This window comes from Macaca nemestrina, chromosome 6, assembly GCF_043159975.1.
Source record: "Macaca nemestrina isolate mMacNem1 chromosome 6, mMacNem.hap1, whole genome shotgun sequence".
Taxonomy (NCBI): Eukaryota; Metazoa; Chordata; class Mammalia; order Primates; family Cercopithecidae; genus Macaca; species Macaca nemestrina.
The window spans coordinates 17926231-17941967 of NC_092130.1; the positions used below are offsets into that span (position 1 = coordinate 17926231).

General features: G+C 33.7%; 1 long non-coding RNA gene across 1 annotated transcript in view; it reads left to right on the forward strand.

Moving 5' to 3' along the window:
- The window catches only part of LOC105480806 (uncharacterized), a 113401-nt gene extending 97911 nt beyond the window's left edge, over window positions 1-15490 (forward strand). Inside the window, exons 4-5 of the long non-coding RNA XR_011624487.1 lie at window positions 12381-12518; window positions 14886-15490. This is a non-coding gene — a long non-coding RNA (uncharacterized lncRNA). The remainder of the gene's footprint in view (window positions 1-12380; window positions 12519-14885) is intronic.
- The last annotated feature ends 247 nt before the right edge of the window (window positions 15491-15737 follow it).

Below are 15737 nucleotides of genomic sequence, written 5' to 3' on the forward strand. Positions count from 1 at the left end.
TCTATATTGTAAAAGTATATACCTTAATTTAAAAGATCTTTGTTTTTGAAGATTACTAATGATCCTCTGAGCCTTCAGGGAGTTGTAATTGTTTTGTTGGTGGATGGTCTTGCCTCCATGAGTGTTCACTGATCAGGGTAGTAGCTGTTGAAGGCTGGGGTGGCTGTGGCAATTTCTTAAAATATGACAACAATGAGGCTTGCCACATCTCTTGACTCCTCCTTTCATGAAAGATTTCTCTGTAGTATGCAATGCTGTTTGGTAGCATTTTACTCACAGTATAACTTCTTTCAAAATTGGAGTCAATTCTCTCAAACCCTGTCGCTGCTTTATTAACTAAGGTTATGGCATATTCTAATTCCTTTGTTATCATTTCTACAATATTGACAGCATCTTCACCAGGAGTAGATGATTCCATCTCAAGAAACCACTTTCTTTGTTCATCCATGAGAAACACCTCCTTATCTGTTAAAGTTTTATCACGAGATTGCAATTCCATCACATCTTCAAGCCACACTTCTAATTTTAGTTCTCCTTCTATTTCCACCACATCTGCAGTGACTTTCCCCTACTAAAGTCTTAAACTCCTCAAAGTCATTCATGAGGGTTGGTATCAACTTCTTCCAAACTTCTGTTAATGTTGATATTTTGACCTCCTCCCCTGAGTCATGAATGTTCTTAACAACATCTAGAATGTGACAAATCTTTTCCAGAAGGTTTTCAATTTATTTTACCCAGATCCATTACAGAATGTGTTTCTTAAATCATAAGACTCAAAAGCCAAAATTACTCTTTGATCCATGGGCTGCAGATTGGATGATGTTCTAGGAGCCCCTCCCCCACAAAAAAACCACCATAAATCTTCTTTTACATCTCCGTCAGATCTCTTTGGTGACCCTTTGCATTATTAATCACCAGTAATATTTTGAAACAAATCATTTGTTCTGAGCAGTAGGCCTCAGCAGTGAGCACAAAATATATGGTAGTCCCTGCTGTAAACACATGTGCTATTATTCAGGCTTTGTTGTGCTATTTATAAAGCACAGTCAGAGTAAATTCAGCATAATTCTTAAGGGCCCTAATATTTTCAGAGTGTTATATGAGTAGTATATTGACTTCGATTTAAAGTCACCAGCCATATTAACTTCTAATAAGAGAGTTAGCCTGTCCTTAGGAGCTTTGAAGCCAGGAATTGACCTCTCCTCTTTAGCTATGAAAGTCCTAGATGGTATCTTCTTCTAATAGAAGGCAATTTTGCCACCATTTTGAGTCTGTTGTTTAGTGGAGTCACCTTCATCAATGATTTCAGCAAAATCTTCTAGGTAATTTGCTGTAGCTTCTACATCAGTATTTGTTGCTTCATCTTGCACTTTTATGTTATGGAGATGGCACCTTTCCTTAAACCTCTTTAACAAGCCTCTGCTAGCTTCAAATTATTCTTCTCCACTTTTCTTGCCTCTCTCAGCCTTCATAAAATTGAATAGAGTTAGGGTCTTGCTCTAGATTAGGCTGTAGTTTTTAAAGAAATGTGTCTGGTTTAATCTTCTATTCAGTCCACTCAAACTTTCTCGATATCAGATATAAGGCCATTTCACTTTCTTATCATTTGTATGTTCATTGGAGTAGCATCTTTAATTTTCTTCAACAATTTTTCATCGCACTCACAATTTGGCTAACTGTTGGGCTGACAAGGTCCAGCTTTCAGCCTGTTTCAGTTTTCCACATGCCTTCCTCACTAAGCTTAATCATTTTCTAGCTTTTGATTTAAAGAACGGGACTTACAACTCTTTCTTTTACTTGAACACTTAAAGGCCATTGTATGGTTACTAATTGGCCTATTTTCAATATTGTTATGTCTCAGGGAACAGGGACACCCTAAGAAAGGGATAGAGATGGGAGAACAGCCTCAGTGGAGGAGTCAGAACACATACAATAAGTATTGATTAAGTTTGTCTTCTGGCCAAGCATGGCTGCTCATTCCAGTAATCTCAGCTATTCTGGTGGCTGAGGCAGGAGGATGGCTTGAGCCCAGGAGTTAGAGGCTGTAGTGCTCTGTGATCATGCCAGTGAGTAGCCACTATATTCCAGCCTGGGCAACATAGTTAAACAGAATTTCTAAAAAAAGAGAGAGAGAGAGAGAGAAATGTTTGCCTTTTTAAATGGGCATGGTCAGTTGTACCCTCAATTACAATAGTAATATCAAAGATCACTGAGCACAGATTATCACAACAGATATAACAATAATGTAAAAGTATGAAATATTGCAAATATTGCAAGAATTACCAAAATACGAAGCAGAGACACAAAGTCAGCACAAGCTGTTGGGAAAATTGTAAGGACAGACTTTCTCAATGCAGGGTCGCCACAAACGTTGAACTGGGAAAAAAACAAAACAAAACAAAACAAAACACAGTATCTGTGAAGCACTATAAAGTGAGGTACAATAAACTGAGGTATTCTTGTAATCAGCTGTTGATGGGTCAAAAGCTACCTTAAATCTTACGTAGTTAAATTGCTTGTATAAATCAGGAAAAAAAATCAGTGTTGAAAAAATTTGAGTAGTTTGAATGAGAGTAAAATGATGTTAAAGAAGGCCAGTGAGGACTTGCAATTTGAGCACAGGGATACTTTGAATAAAATGGTTTCTGTTTAACAGATATGCAAATTAAATAACTTTATAATATCTTTTCTGCATCTCAAGGTAAATGAAAAAGTCAAAGAAAACGCTTATGTTTTCTAGTTGATGAAAAATGCCTATTAAACAAGAATGTTTATTTGTGTATAGTAAGCTCTTATAATGTGCCAGGCCCTATACTAAGTATATAAGCATGACCTCATGAAATTCTCTGAACAATCTTATGAAAAAAATGTTATTTCTGGCCAGACGTGGTGCACTCTAGCCTGGGTGACAGAGTGAGACTCCGTCTCAAAAAAAAAATATATATATATATATATATATAAATTTATATATATATAAATATATATATATAATATATTATTTCTTCATTTTAGGAATGAGGAAGCTACAACTTAGAGATTCAAAATAAGTTGCCTATGTTCACCTAACGTGCAAATGGCAGACATAACTTTCATCCCAGACAAAACAATTAAAGGCAACAAATTCTATTAAAAGAAAGCTTTAAATGGAAATTATATCAATAATCATCAATAATTCAATGTATTTTCTGGAATTCATACCTTGCTATCAAAATGTTATAATTCTTGTGATCCACCCGTCTCGGATCACGAGGTCAGGAGATCGAGACCATCCTGGCTAACGAGGTCAGGAGATCGAGACCATCCTGGCTAACACGGTGAAACCCCGTCTCTACTAAAAAATACAAAAAAACTAGCCCGGTGAGGTGGCAGGCGCCTGCAGTCCCAGCTACTCGGGAGGCTTAGGCAGGAGAATGGCGTAAACCCGGGAGGCGGAGCTTGCAGTGAGCTGAGATCCGGCCACTGCACTCCAGCCTGGGTAACAGAGCGAGACTCCATCTCAAAAAAAAAAAAAAAAGTTATAATTCTAGTAATTTCTTTTACTAGCTTGAAGGAAAATAAAACGAGGATTGATTGGGATTATAATCCAGTGACTAGAAAAGTAATGGGGCTGGCCGTGGTGGCTCACACCTGTAATCTTGGCACTTGAGGAGGCTGAGGCAGGAGGATTGCTTGAGCCCAGGAGTTTGAGACCAGACTGGGCAACATATCAAGACCTCATCTCTATAAAAAATAAAAATAGATGAAAAGCAAAAAGAGCCATTAGAAAAGTAAACAGTAAAGACAGATATAAAAGATAAGATTTTATTCCAAGTGTTTCTATCTTGAGAAGTAAATTCAAATGTGCTAGAGCTGTACTGCTCAATTTGGTAGCCACCAGCCACATGTGGGCACTGGACACTCGAAATCTGATGAATCCAAATTGACATATACTGAAAGCTTAAAACACACACTGGATTTCAAAGATTTCACATCAAAAATGCAAATATCTTATTAATAAATGACATTGAGTACATATTGAAAAGATAATATGATGATTACTGGACTAGATAAAAGATATTACTAAAATTAATTTACCTATGTTGGTTTACTTTATTTAATGTGTCTACTAAAAATTGTTAAATGACATATGTTGCATACATTTGTGGTTGGCATTATGTTGCTGTAGGATGGTGCTTGTCTAGGGGATTTTCTCTGTTCCTTCCAAAACCTGAGTATCTGATAATATCAATAGAACACTGTTTTCTGTTATCTTTTCACAGAAGAGATATTTAATAGATGAGCTTAAAAAGGAAAAGAGTTTTAAGAGTTCCAAGGGATTGATTCTTATTTCCTGCATTTTCCATGGCACTAAATAAATTGTGTTTAATATCATGAGTTAAAAGTGAATTTTATAAAAATGAGTTTTATGGTGTTTAAAGGTGAATGAATAGCTTCCATTTTCACGTCAAGGTCCAAATCACACAATAAAAAGCATAATTCTAAGGTAAGAAGAGTTTTTAAGCTTAAAATTCATTTTGCTGAGGATAGAATTGAGAGCTTGAAATGCTAAGGGGGTGGGGGAACAAAAACAAAAAATGGTAGATTGCCTTTCTCAGAACATTGCCAAAGTAGACATTTGATCTTATTTCTCTTAGTAATTGTATGCAAACTTGATGAAACAGGGTTCATTCGACTATGTGACATCTACATGACCTAACACATTATTTATTATTCATTGATAAGATCGACACATTAGTGTCATCACCTTTCTTAGTGAACCTAGACATAAGAAAAAAATGAGGTAAGATTTTAGTTCCTGTCTCTGCTTCAGGATCTTAATGTTTAATTTCCAGCAGTGAGGATTATTGAGTTTCAGTCACATTAAAATCTAATAGTGCTTATTCAACATGCCTCATTTCTTCTCCAGATCATTTCAGGGTAGGTTTGCCTTGGAGAACAACATGTGGAGTTTCTGGAAGTGACAAATACACTGTTGAGGGACATTAATCACATGGAATTTAAAAGACATTTGCTTCTGGCCTGAAAGTCTTTGGTCTGGAACAAATGGCAGTCAAAATCACTCCGTCTGAAGTGTTGGAAAATGATCAGAAATTTGAGTGAGTGACCAAGCATCTGTTGTATGTGAATCTGTCAGTGCATATCATTAAGAAAAAGAGCCTTTAAAAAAATTCTATCAAACTTACACTTGAATACAGTCTACCATTTCAAAGGGGGGTTCTTAATCAGTGAGAATGAAACACTTTGAAGGAATTAGACAATTCATATACCTTAATGAATAAAGTTTAACTTTCATTTCCTAATTCCCTTGACTACACAGACATCAGTTTGAGATCTATAGTCCATATTTGGTAATATAAATCTCAGAAATAAAAATGACAATGATAGAACTGGTTCATTCCAACTCCTTTGAACTTTTAGATCATCAGAACGTTAATCAAATGCTAACCATGAAATAAGAGGTATCCTACTCTTGGAACTTTGTAGGAATAGGTACTTTCAAGGTATTTTCGTTAGTAAAAAGAACACAGTTGGATTGGCACAGAGAAACACACACATTTGATATGTTTTCATAATTATTCATGCCAAAACTCTGTTGCTATAACCTATCATGATTCAGTCTGATTATCACTCTTACAGAGTGTAAGATAGGATTTTTATTCATTATTAATATGTGGGATATTTAAAAGGAAAGAGAAAAAATCATAATTTGGAGATTAGCAAAGATTTTTTCTTCAGACAAAGGTGTCATCTCAAAAATTTTTTAAATGAAAAAATTAGACCAGATTGTCTTTATACATTTTATTAAGAAACATCATTAACAATAGCCAAGATTTGAAAACAACCCAAGTGTCCATTAATAGACATATGGATAAAGAACATGTGGTATATATACACAATTGAGTACTATTCAGCCATAAAATAATGAGATTCTGTCATTTACGACATGGATGAAACTGGAGGTAATTATGTTAAATGAAATAAGCCAGGCACAGAAAGACAAATTTTTCATGTTCTCACTTATTTGTGGAAGCTGAAAATTAAAACAGTTGAACTCATCGAGATAGAGAGTGTAACAATGGTTACCAGAGGCTGGAAAGGTTAGTGGGGTTGGGGGGAGTAGAGATGGCTAATGGGTACAAAAATATAGTTAGATAGAATGAATAAGATCTAGTATTCAATAACACAACAGGCTGACTACAGTCAATGGTAATTTATTGTACATTTAAAAATAACTAAAAGAGTTTACTTGGATTATTTGTAATACAAAGAAAGGATAAATACCTGTGGAGACTGATACCCCCATTTACCCTGATGTTAGTTATTATTGCACAGGCCTGTACCAAAATATCTCATGTACCCCATAAATATGAACACTTACTATGCACCCATACAAAACAACTGTAAAATAAAATTTACAATAAGAAAAAAAGAAATACCATTAGCGAGGAAAAAGGTCAAACTGTTGTCTGAGAGAATATGGTTACAACCCATGCATTACACAAAGGACTTGCATACAGAGAACATTTTTAAAATATTAAAAATAAAAAGAAACATAAAAATCAATATGAAAAAGTGAAAGAATCTCATAGAATTATCTCCCTTCAATTATTTTGGAGATAATATTTCAAAGTAATCTTCAATTTTTCTGAATTATTTTGAATAGGCATTTCACAAAAGAGGATATTCAAATGACCAGTGAATATACAGGAAATTATTCAACTATTCTAGTTTTCTGATCAGAGAAATACAAATTAAAATGACAAGAAATATCACAACATAGAACTAGAAGAACAAAAATGTAAAAGAAAGAACAAATACCAACTGATTTGATGAATTAGAAAACACAGGTATTCATATACTGCCGTTTGGGTCACAAAATTGTAAACTATTTGAGAAATGCTTCTTCAGTACTACTAAATCTAAACATGTGCATAACATCTAACCCACAAACTTGACTCATAGGTATATACTCAGTGAGATACACACATATGTTCACCAACAGAATAGAGTGATCACAACAGTAATGTTTTTAATAACTGGATAGCTAAAAGTGATCTAGATATCTTACTAAGCAAAATGCATAAATGAATTATAGGGTATAGATACACTGTGATATTATACAGCTGTGAGAAAAAATACACTATTACTAGATAAAGCAACATGATTTAATCTGATTAGAAATAGATTAAGTGGAAAATATCAATCACAAAAGAAAACATAAAATGTGCTTTCATTCATATAAGGGTATGGATTAAATTTGATACACATATGGGAAAAATAGGTATTGATACAAAAAATCAATTGTAGATGGATTCTGAATCAAATTTTAAAATGTTTCTCAAAGGAAACACAGCAGAATATTTTTATTACTTGGAGGTAGACAAATATTTCTTAAGTAGTATGCCAAAAGTCACTAATTATAACACAAAAAATGTAATTTAATTATATTAAATAAAAAATCTGCTAATTGAGAGACATAATTAAGAGAGTGAAAAATTATGACACACAATGGGAGAAAATATTTGCAATACTTGTGCGCAAGGAAGGACATACCTGGAATGAATGTATATATATATATATATATATTTTTTTTTTCTATAATCAACAACAAGGAGGTAAACAATCTAACAGAACATCTGGACAGACTTGACAGACATTTCCTAAAAGAGGCTATCCAAATAGACAGTAAACATATGAAAATGTACTCAAAAGCATTAGTCATCAGGAAACAAAAATAAAACCACAAGGAGATACTGCCACATATTCACCAGAATTGCTAAAATAAAAAAGACTAGCAACACGAAGCATTGGTGAGAATGTGGAACAATGGGAATTCTCAGTCACTGATGGTGGGAGTGTAAATTAGTAAAATTAATACAACAGCTCTGAAAATATTTTCTTAAATGCAGCGTATATGCAGTTTAAGACACCACAGTTCTACTCCTAGGTAAGTTCCCAGCAGCAATAATTTTTCATGGTGTTGGAAACAGCCCTAATATCCATTGAGAACATTATGTATGTAAATTGTGATAAATACATACAGAAAATACTGCATAATAATGAGAATTAATGAAATGTATCTATACACTACATTTACATCATACTATGATGTATCATCATAGTATGTATATACATAGTATGATGAAAATCATATCAGAGTTTGTTGTGTATGATTCCATTAACTCAACATTTCAAATCAAGCAAACTTAACCTATGATGTTAGAAGTCAGATAAGCTATTATTTTTGGGGTAGGCATTGTGATTACGAGTGGCATGGAGGGGACAGCTGGGCTGTGGTAATATTTAATTTTTCAATCTAGATACTTGCTTCACAGATGTGTTCTCTTTGTGAAAATTCATCAAGCTATGCACTTTTATTATGGTCCATGTTTTATTATGTATGTCATACTTCAATAAAAATGTACTTGAAATGTGTAAACATTCAATAGTTGAAGGCAACTTTTAAATATAAGAAACAATGGATCAAATATGAATTGATGTTTCAAAATGCAAAATAAAGAAAATAATGTTCATGATGAGAGAGGCTATGGATGTGTGGGGACATGAGTTACACGGAAATCTGTACCTTCTGCTCAATTTTGCTAAACCTTCTCTAAAAAATAAGGCCTATTACAAATAATAAATGAAGTGATAAATGTGGGAACATAAGTACATTCAAAAATTATGGCTAAGATTAGTGTCACTAGGGTTTTATGACCTCATTTACCCAGAGAAAGTAATTTCTGTAATTATGGCTTGCTTGCATTTCCTTCCGTGATTCCATCAATATCAATATGATTTAATAAGGACTTTATTTGTCCCAGACACAGATTATAAAATGAGGTTAACTTATACATTCCAGTTGTCCGCCCTCCCCAAAACAGCAATTGCATGCTGGTCAGTTATATGTGGGAGCCCAGGAGCTTCAGTTCCTCTCAACGTGGGACTCTTAAGGCGGCTTCCTCTTCTTAGGATGGGTGAGGAACAAGGGTGAGCATCCTGAAAGAGAACCTACTAGAAAATATATCACTTTGTTTTAAAATGTACAGAATGTCACTTCTACCTTACTCTATTGCTCAAGGCAGTCACAAAGACCCATCTAGGCTCCAGCAAAGGGGATTTGGTGCCATTCATTGATGGGAGAAGTGGCAGGGTTTTGGAGGAGCCTGTGAGGCAGGCGAGTTACTGTAGTGGTTTTTGGAAAATACCATTTGCCACAGGTTTGTCTGCAAGGCTTTCTACTATCATCTCCTGCCCATTTCCTCAACTCCTCATCAACTCTGTAGCCATAATGCCCTTCCTTCTGTTTCTATAGCTTGTCAAAATCAGTTTAATCAGAACCTTTGCAGATGCTGATTGTAATACTTTTTTTTTTTCAGAGGAAAGAGTGAAATGCTTTGTCCCAGATCTTGGATATTCTTTATGTCATCTCTTTAATTTTCTTAATAGATCTTTCAAACTGTAATACAAAATGTCAATTCCTTTGTGTAATATCTGCTTTACTGTGAGAAAGACTATGCTGTTTTTTTGTATCATTATTATAATACAAAATATTATGTTATGCTTTATTATTTCCTCAGTACTTAGAATGGTACCTATATATAGTTGATATCTAATAAGCATTGTTTTAAAATGAAAACTAAATGACCAATAAATAAGAAATAGTGCTCACCCACAAGAAACTCGAAGCATGATGAACACGGCAGTTCCATAAATAAACACTTGTAATAAAATACAACGAGTCCTATAATGTATTTACGAACTACATTCTAGAAAGTCATAGAGAATAGGTAAAATGAATCTTCAGAGGGTAAGTAGAAGAACTGCTGAGAATTCCCACAAAAATAAATATTTGGGTCTTCAAGGGCGAATAGGCTGAGATAGGAAAACAAGTATTTATCATTTTTAGATCCACTGATAAAATCATGATAAATTTTAGCATCTATGTTATTTTGTTTCTTAAAATTATTCATTTGTTTCAGTTTTATCCTATAGAAAGGTCTTTAAATACTAACTCTGATCCAGATGTATGTGAGTAAGATGAGGTGTAATGTAATAATAGGCTCAACTAAAACAAGTCTGGTTAATGGTAAGTACATTATTCATATGAGAAATCAGATGTAGGCCCATAGCTTGAAGACAAAATCATGGTTCCTGCCTGTTTTTAAATAAAGTTTTATTAAGACATAGTCACACCTATTCATCTACATATTGTTTAAGACTGTTTGGTTGCTACAACTGCGGAGCTCAGTAGTTGTGGCAAAGACTGGATGGCCCATAAAGTCTGAAATATTTAGTATCTGGCACTTTTTTTTTTTTTTTTTTTTTTTTGAGATGGCGTCTCTCCCTGTCACCCAGGCTGGAGTGCAGTGGCATGATCTCGGCTCACTGCAACCTCTGCCTTCGGGTTCACTCCATTCTCCCACCTCAGCCTCTCAAGTAGCTGGGACTACAGGTGCCCGCCACCTCACCTGGCTAATTTTTTGTATTTTTAGTAGAAATGGGGTTTCACTTTGTTAGCCAGGATGGTCTCGATCTCCTGACCTCATGATCCGCCCGCCTCGGCCTCCCAAAGTGCTGGGATTACAGGTGTGAGCCACCACGCTGGGCCTACTGTCTGGCACTTTAAGGAAAAATTGCCAACCCCAGTGTCAAATGAATGATTGCATGGACTTATAATGAATAGGTTCTGGAGAATTGACTTTCAGTAGAGAAAATTCTCCATTCAACCAACCATGCCATTACACCCAGTATCTCCTGAATATTCATCTATCTTAGTCCTGTTCTGTACACACCATGCCATAGAATAAAAAAGCTTACAGAACAATTTCAGACCAAATGTATGAGCTTAGCATCACATATGATACACTAATTTAATAAGTTAGTCCCAGATACTGTATTTAGCAATCATGAATTAGAATTTTCAATCATGATTCCTCTCTATTGTCAGTTTCTTATCTCATTGCTACCACCCTAGAGCCTAGACCAAAGCACTATCAATTCTTACTTTTTTAGGAAAATACACAGTTTTTGAATCTCCTAACTACTTTTCCAATCCAATCTCCACATAGCAATCCCCAGAATAATCTTTTTAGTACAAAAATGTCATCACATTAGGCCTTCAAGTAAAGTCTGCCAAGGCTTCCTAAAATTTTGAATAAATCTAATTTTTACTCTCAAGGCTATGAAAAATCCAACTAATCTTTAGCCCTCTGCTCCATCTTGACTCCTGTTCCCTACTACTGTCTTGTTACCACATTAACTCTCTCCCCATTCCTTGAAAAACATATGTGTGGGAACTAAAAAAAAGTCGATTTCATGGAAGTAGAGAGTAGCATAGTGGCTACTGGAGCCTGGAAAAGTTGAGGGATATGGCGGATGAAGAAAAGTTGGTTAATGGGTACAAATATTATACTCATTATAGTATAGAGGTATCAAAATATCACATGTATTCCCAAAATATGTACAGCTATATCAACAAAGTACCAAAAAAAGAAAAGTTAAATTTTTTAATGATACAACAAAGCTTAGATGCAACCTATTTCTTCTGCCTGGAATATTTTTAGAACACAACTGCCACAGCTGCTGACTCCACCTCACCCTTTCTGTCTCCCTTAAATGTTACCTCCTCACAGAAAACTTTCCAATCTCCTTTAGTATCCCTGATTTCTATCTTCTGTTACATTGAAATGTTCATTTCTTACAAAATCCTACTCATAATATACATTTATCTCTTTAATTTTATTGTCTGTCTACTAAATTATTGGCTTTATAAGGAAAGTGGCTGTCTGCTTTGCTTATCATTGTATTCTCAAAGTGTAGTACAGATTCTGGAATATAAAACTCATTCAGTAGATGATTAATTGAGTAAATAAATAAACATATATAGATGGAGTAAATATCTACATGACAGCTATTAAAGATAACATATCTAGGAATATGGAAATGCTCAATAGACATTCACCACCTAGTCATAATAATAAAATAAATTACTTTTTCATTTAGGACATATTATTAAACAAATAGGAGTCAGAGTAAATTAAAGCAGTTTTTTTTAGTTAAGTGGTTTCTTTCTTGATTTTTATTTTATTTTTTATATTGACACATAAAATTGTATGTATTTACCGTGTACAACATGATGTTTTGAAGTATATATACATTGTGGAATGACTAAATCTAGCAAATTAACATATGTATTATCTCACATAGTTAATGTCTTTGTGGGAAGAACATTTTACATTCCATTTAACAAATAAAACAGCGATTTAACTGTATCAGTCACTTCATAAAAAGTGAGTTTCATAATTTTAGGTTATTCCTATTACTATCTTTTATACATATCCATTAAGAAAACTAATTTTACAACTATTGTCTTCTAGGATTTGTGCTAGACATTGGAGATATGAAGATGATTGAATCAAGGTATTTACCTTTAACTGAGATGTTCATAATAATATCACAGAAAAGAAGATATACAAAGATCATATACAAATAAATACAATACAATGTAGAAAGAGGTATGTACAATTAGAGTACTGCTATAACTTAGTGACAAATGCTGCCAATTATGCCATAAATAGTCAGAAAAGTCATACCCATTCAAGCTACATTTAAGAAGGAACTTAAAATATGAGTCAGAGTTTGGTGGATTAAGTAGGAGGTAGGTAGAGAAAACAATAGATGATAGTGTACCCTGAGTTCATCCAAGATACTGAGTAAGGCTAATTTAAGTTTGCAGCTACACTGGGAAGAGCTTTATACAAGATAAAAAGAAATTTGGGTAACTTTTTCAACCTCTCAGAAAAGGGTTTCGGAGATAGAGCTATGTTTTCACACATCATGAAGACTAAGGATGAATTGATTGTGGAGAGGCTACTGGGGAACAGTTGAGAAAATATTGCCTTTAATTCAGATGGATATTATAAGGAACTAAATTAGGTTTGTAGCACAGATAATAGGAAAGAGGAAATAAAATAAATTTGTTCATTTACTTAGGAGGTAGTATTGACAAGATTTATTGATTAATAAGAATGTGGATTGCAGCATAATAAACAGTCAAGACCCCAGATGACCACGCTTCCTGTAAAGGGTCAAATAGTAAATATTTTAGGCTTTAATATTAAATATTTAAATATTAAATATTTCTGTTGCATCTACACACCTCTGCTATTGTCAAAGCAGTCATAGACAGCAAGTACAGAAATGAATGTGCCTGTGTTCTAACACAAACTTCTAAAAAAAAAAAAAACAGACAGCAAGCTGGATTTAGCTTGTGGGAGTGCAGACTCCTGGTCTAAACCATGTTTTCAGGTTTTGGTCTTCAGTAATTTACTGGACAATAATTATTGACTTACAAATTTCATTGATTTACTAGTCTTGTGGATATTTGTGTAGAATTCTTGAGGTTCAAAATTTCAAGATTCAAAGAAGAGAATTTTGAAAAACATCCTTTTCTGGATCCCTAATGTCGTTAATTTTGTACATTATGTATACGTGCCCTGACAATTACTCTTATGAAAATAAATCTATTTCTATTTTTATTATCTACAAGTAGTACTTTAAAAGAAGCAGATGAGTAATATTTATGTGCCTTACTAAAATTAAGAAATTTGCGATTAAAGAGATGTACTATGAAGCACAACACGTTTACGAAGTTATTTATGTCTTCCTGAAAGTGGGCTCCATGGGCATTACTTTCACACAGATCATCTAGCAATATATTAAGAAAAATGTATACAACTATGAATGTCATATAGTTCCAGGGACCCAAACACATGGTATCTACAGAGTCAATTAATTTTTAAATAGCCCACCTTGGTGCATAAATTACTAGAAAAATCTCGTGAAGGAGAAAGATTTTGCAAGATCACTCTTTCAAATAAATTAAATCTCTCTCTTCCAAAGTATAAAGACCGAAGGCTCAGAGAAGAGATGTCTGTTCTGGTTCTTCTGAAACAGTTAGCATTGAAGCTTCTGTCAGAGTGTCATATAGTTTAGTTTTTATCTTAAGCCTGAGAAAAATAAAGAGGCCATTATAAACATTAGCCATCATTACTATTTCTCTCAATAAAGTAACAGATGATATCACATTCAAACTAAATTCATGTTAAAGGCACAACCAATAAAGTATTGATCTCATCTTGTACCTCGAAAATTAACAGAGATTAATACATGCATATTACCCTGAGGTGCATTTTTTCACTCGGTATATTTTTTCTATGTTTAACTAAACGAAGAGTTGTAGGTTTTAGCAAGAACCAGTGCTAGATTCTATACCCATTAGCTCAATTGAGTAGAACCTAGTGCCACGGTTCAGTAACTAGGGCTTTACTCAGCTATACAGTCATTTTCTATTTCACTGCTCTTAGCAATTTATTGCACCAACAAATGAACCTTGTTCTCAATCTGAGATGCCACAGCAAGCACCTGTATTACCTCTTAGTAAAAGCCACATTTGTACCGGTGTCTCTATGACAAGGTTGGTACCAAAATTTTGTATATAGAAAGTCTCTCTCTCTCTCTCTCATTTTTTGTTTTTACTTCCATAGGGATTTTACAAAAGTCTCTGTGTTTATGAGCTTTTAGGTGTCTAACACAGGTTCTGGCACCTAATAAATGCTCAGTAAATAGTTTTGGAATAAGTGAATGAATGACATGAATAAAATTGTCATCTTTCATTTTTTTCCATTTTACAATCAGTTATCATATATTTATATATGTCATATATAAATTATGTATTGTAGATACCCGAATCATGGATCTTCTTTATTTTGGGTGCTTAATTGGAGTCCTCAACTATGGTTTAAATTCTCATAGATTTCAATCTAAACTATTTATTATTGATACTTTTGTGCACTATTGTTCTTTTTTTCTGTTTCTTGTAGATCTCAGTGTCCATAACTTTAAAAATGGTATACATTATATTGTTTAAAAATTGCAAGAAGAAAACTGTCGCAAACACTTGCGGTCACATGACCTGAAAGGCCCTCTGAAGATACAACTTTTGGAACCTTAGTCTCCACTTTGAATATATGCTTTTGCTGTTATAACCAGTAGAAGAGAATTTCCAGCAAATTATAAATTATTATTTTTCCAGGTGACTGAGCATTGAAAGAACTTTACTCATAAATGGGTTGTCAACACTAGCATGGAGTGTCTTAGGCAGTAGTAAGTTCAGCATTCTTGGGTATTTAAACAGAAGATGGATGAATATCTGAAAGGGATCCTGTAATGAAGTTTTGGCATTGCTCAACAGATTAACTTTTAAAACTCTTCCATCTTTGATCTTTTTTACATTCCAACTTCAACGTCAAACTTTCTTGAAGCCAAGAAGTAATAATTTTGAAATGGAAAAAACACCATATTTATCTGTATTACTTATTTATATCACATTGATATACTTTCAGATATGTGGATGTTCAATACTCTCTACAGTTTGTAACACAGTAAAAAAGTATCATTTTTTAATAAGTCAAACGTTTTGATTAAAAGTGTATGTAATTTTTTTCTATGAAATGTTGGTAAAATGTTGATCCCACAATAGTTTTAATATTTTAACTTCAGGTTTCAAATGAATTTGATTTTTAAGAAATATATTTTCACCTTTACTTTCATATAGTTTTTTTCTTCTTTCATGAAATTAGAACTATACAAAAACATTTAAAATTAAATTAGAGAGTTTTTCAACTTGGCTGTTAAATATTACTGCTACTTCTCCACTGTACTTAGACCTGTAC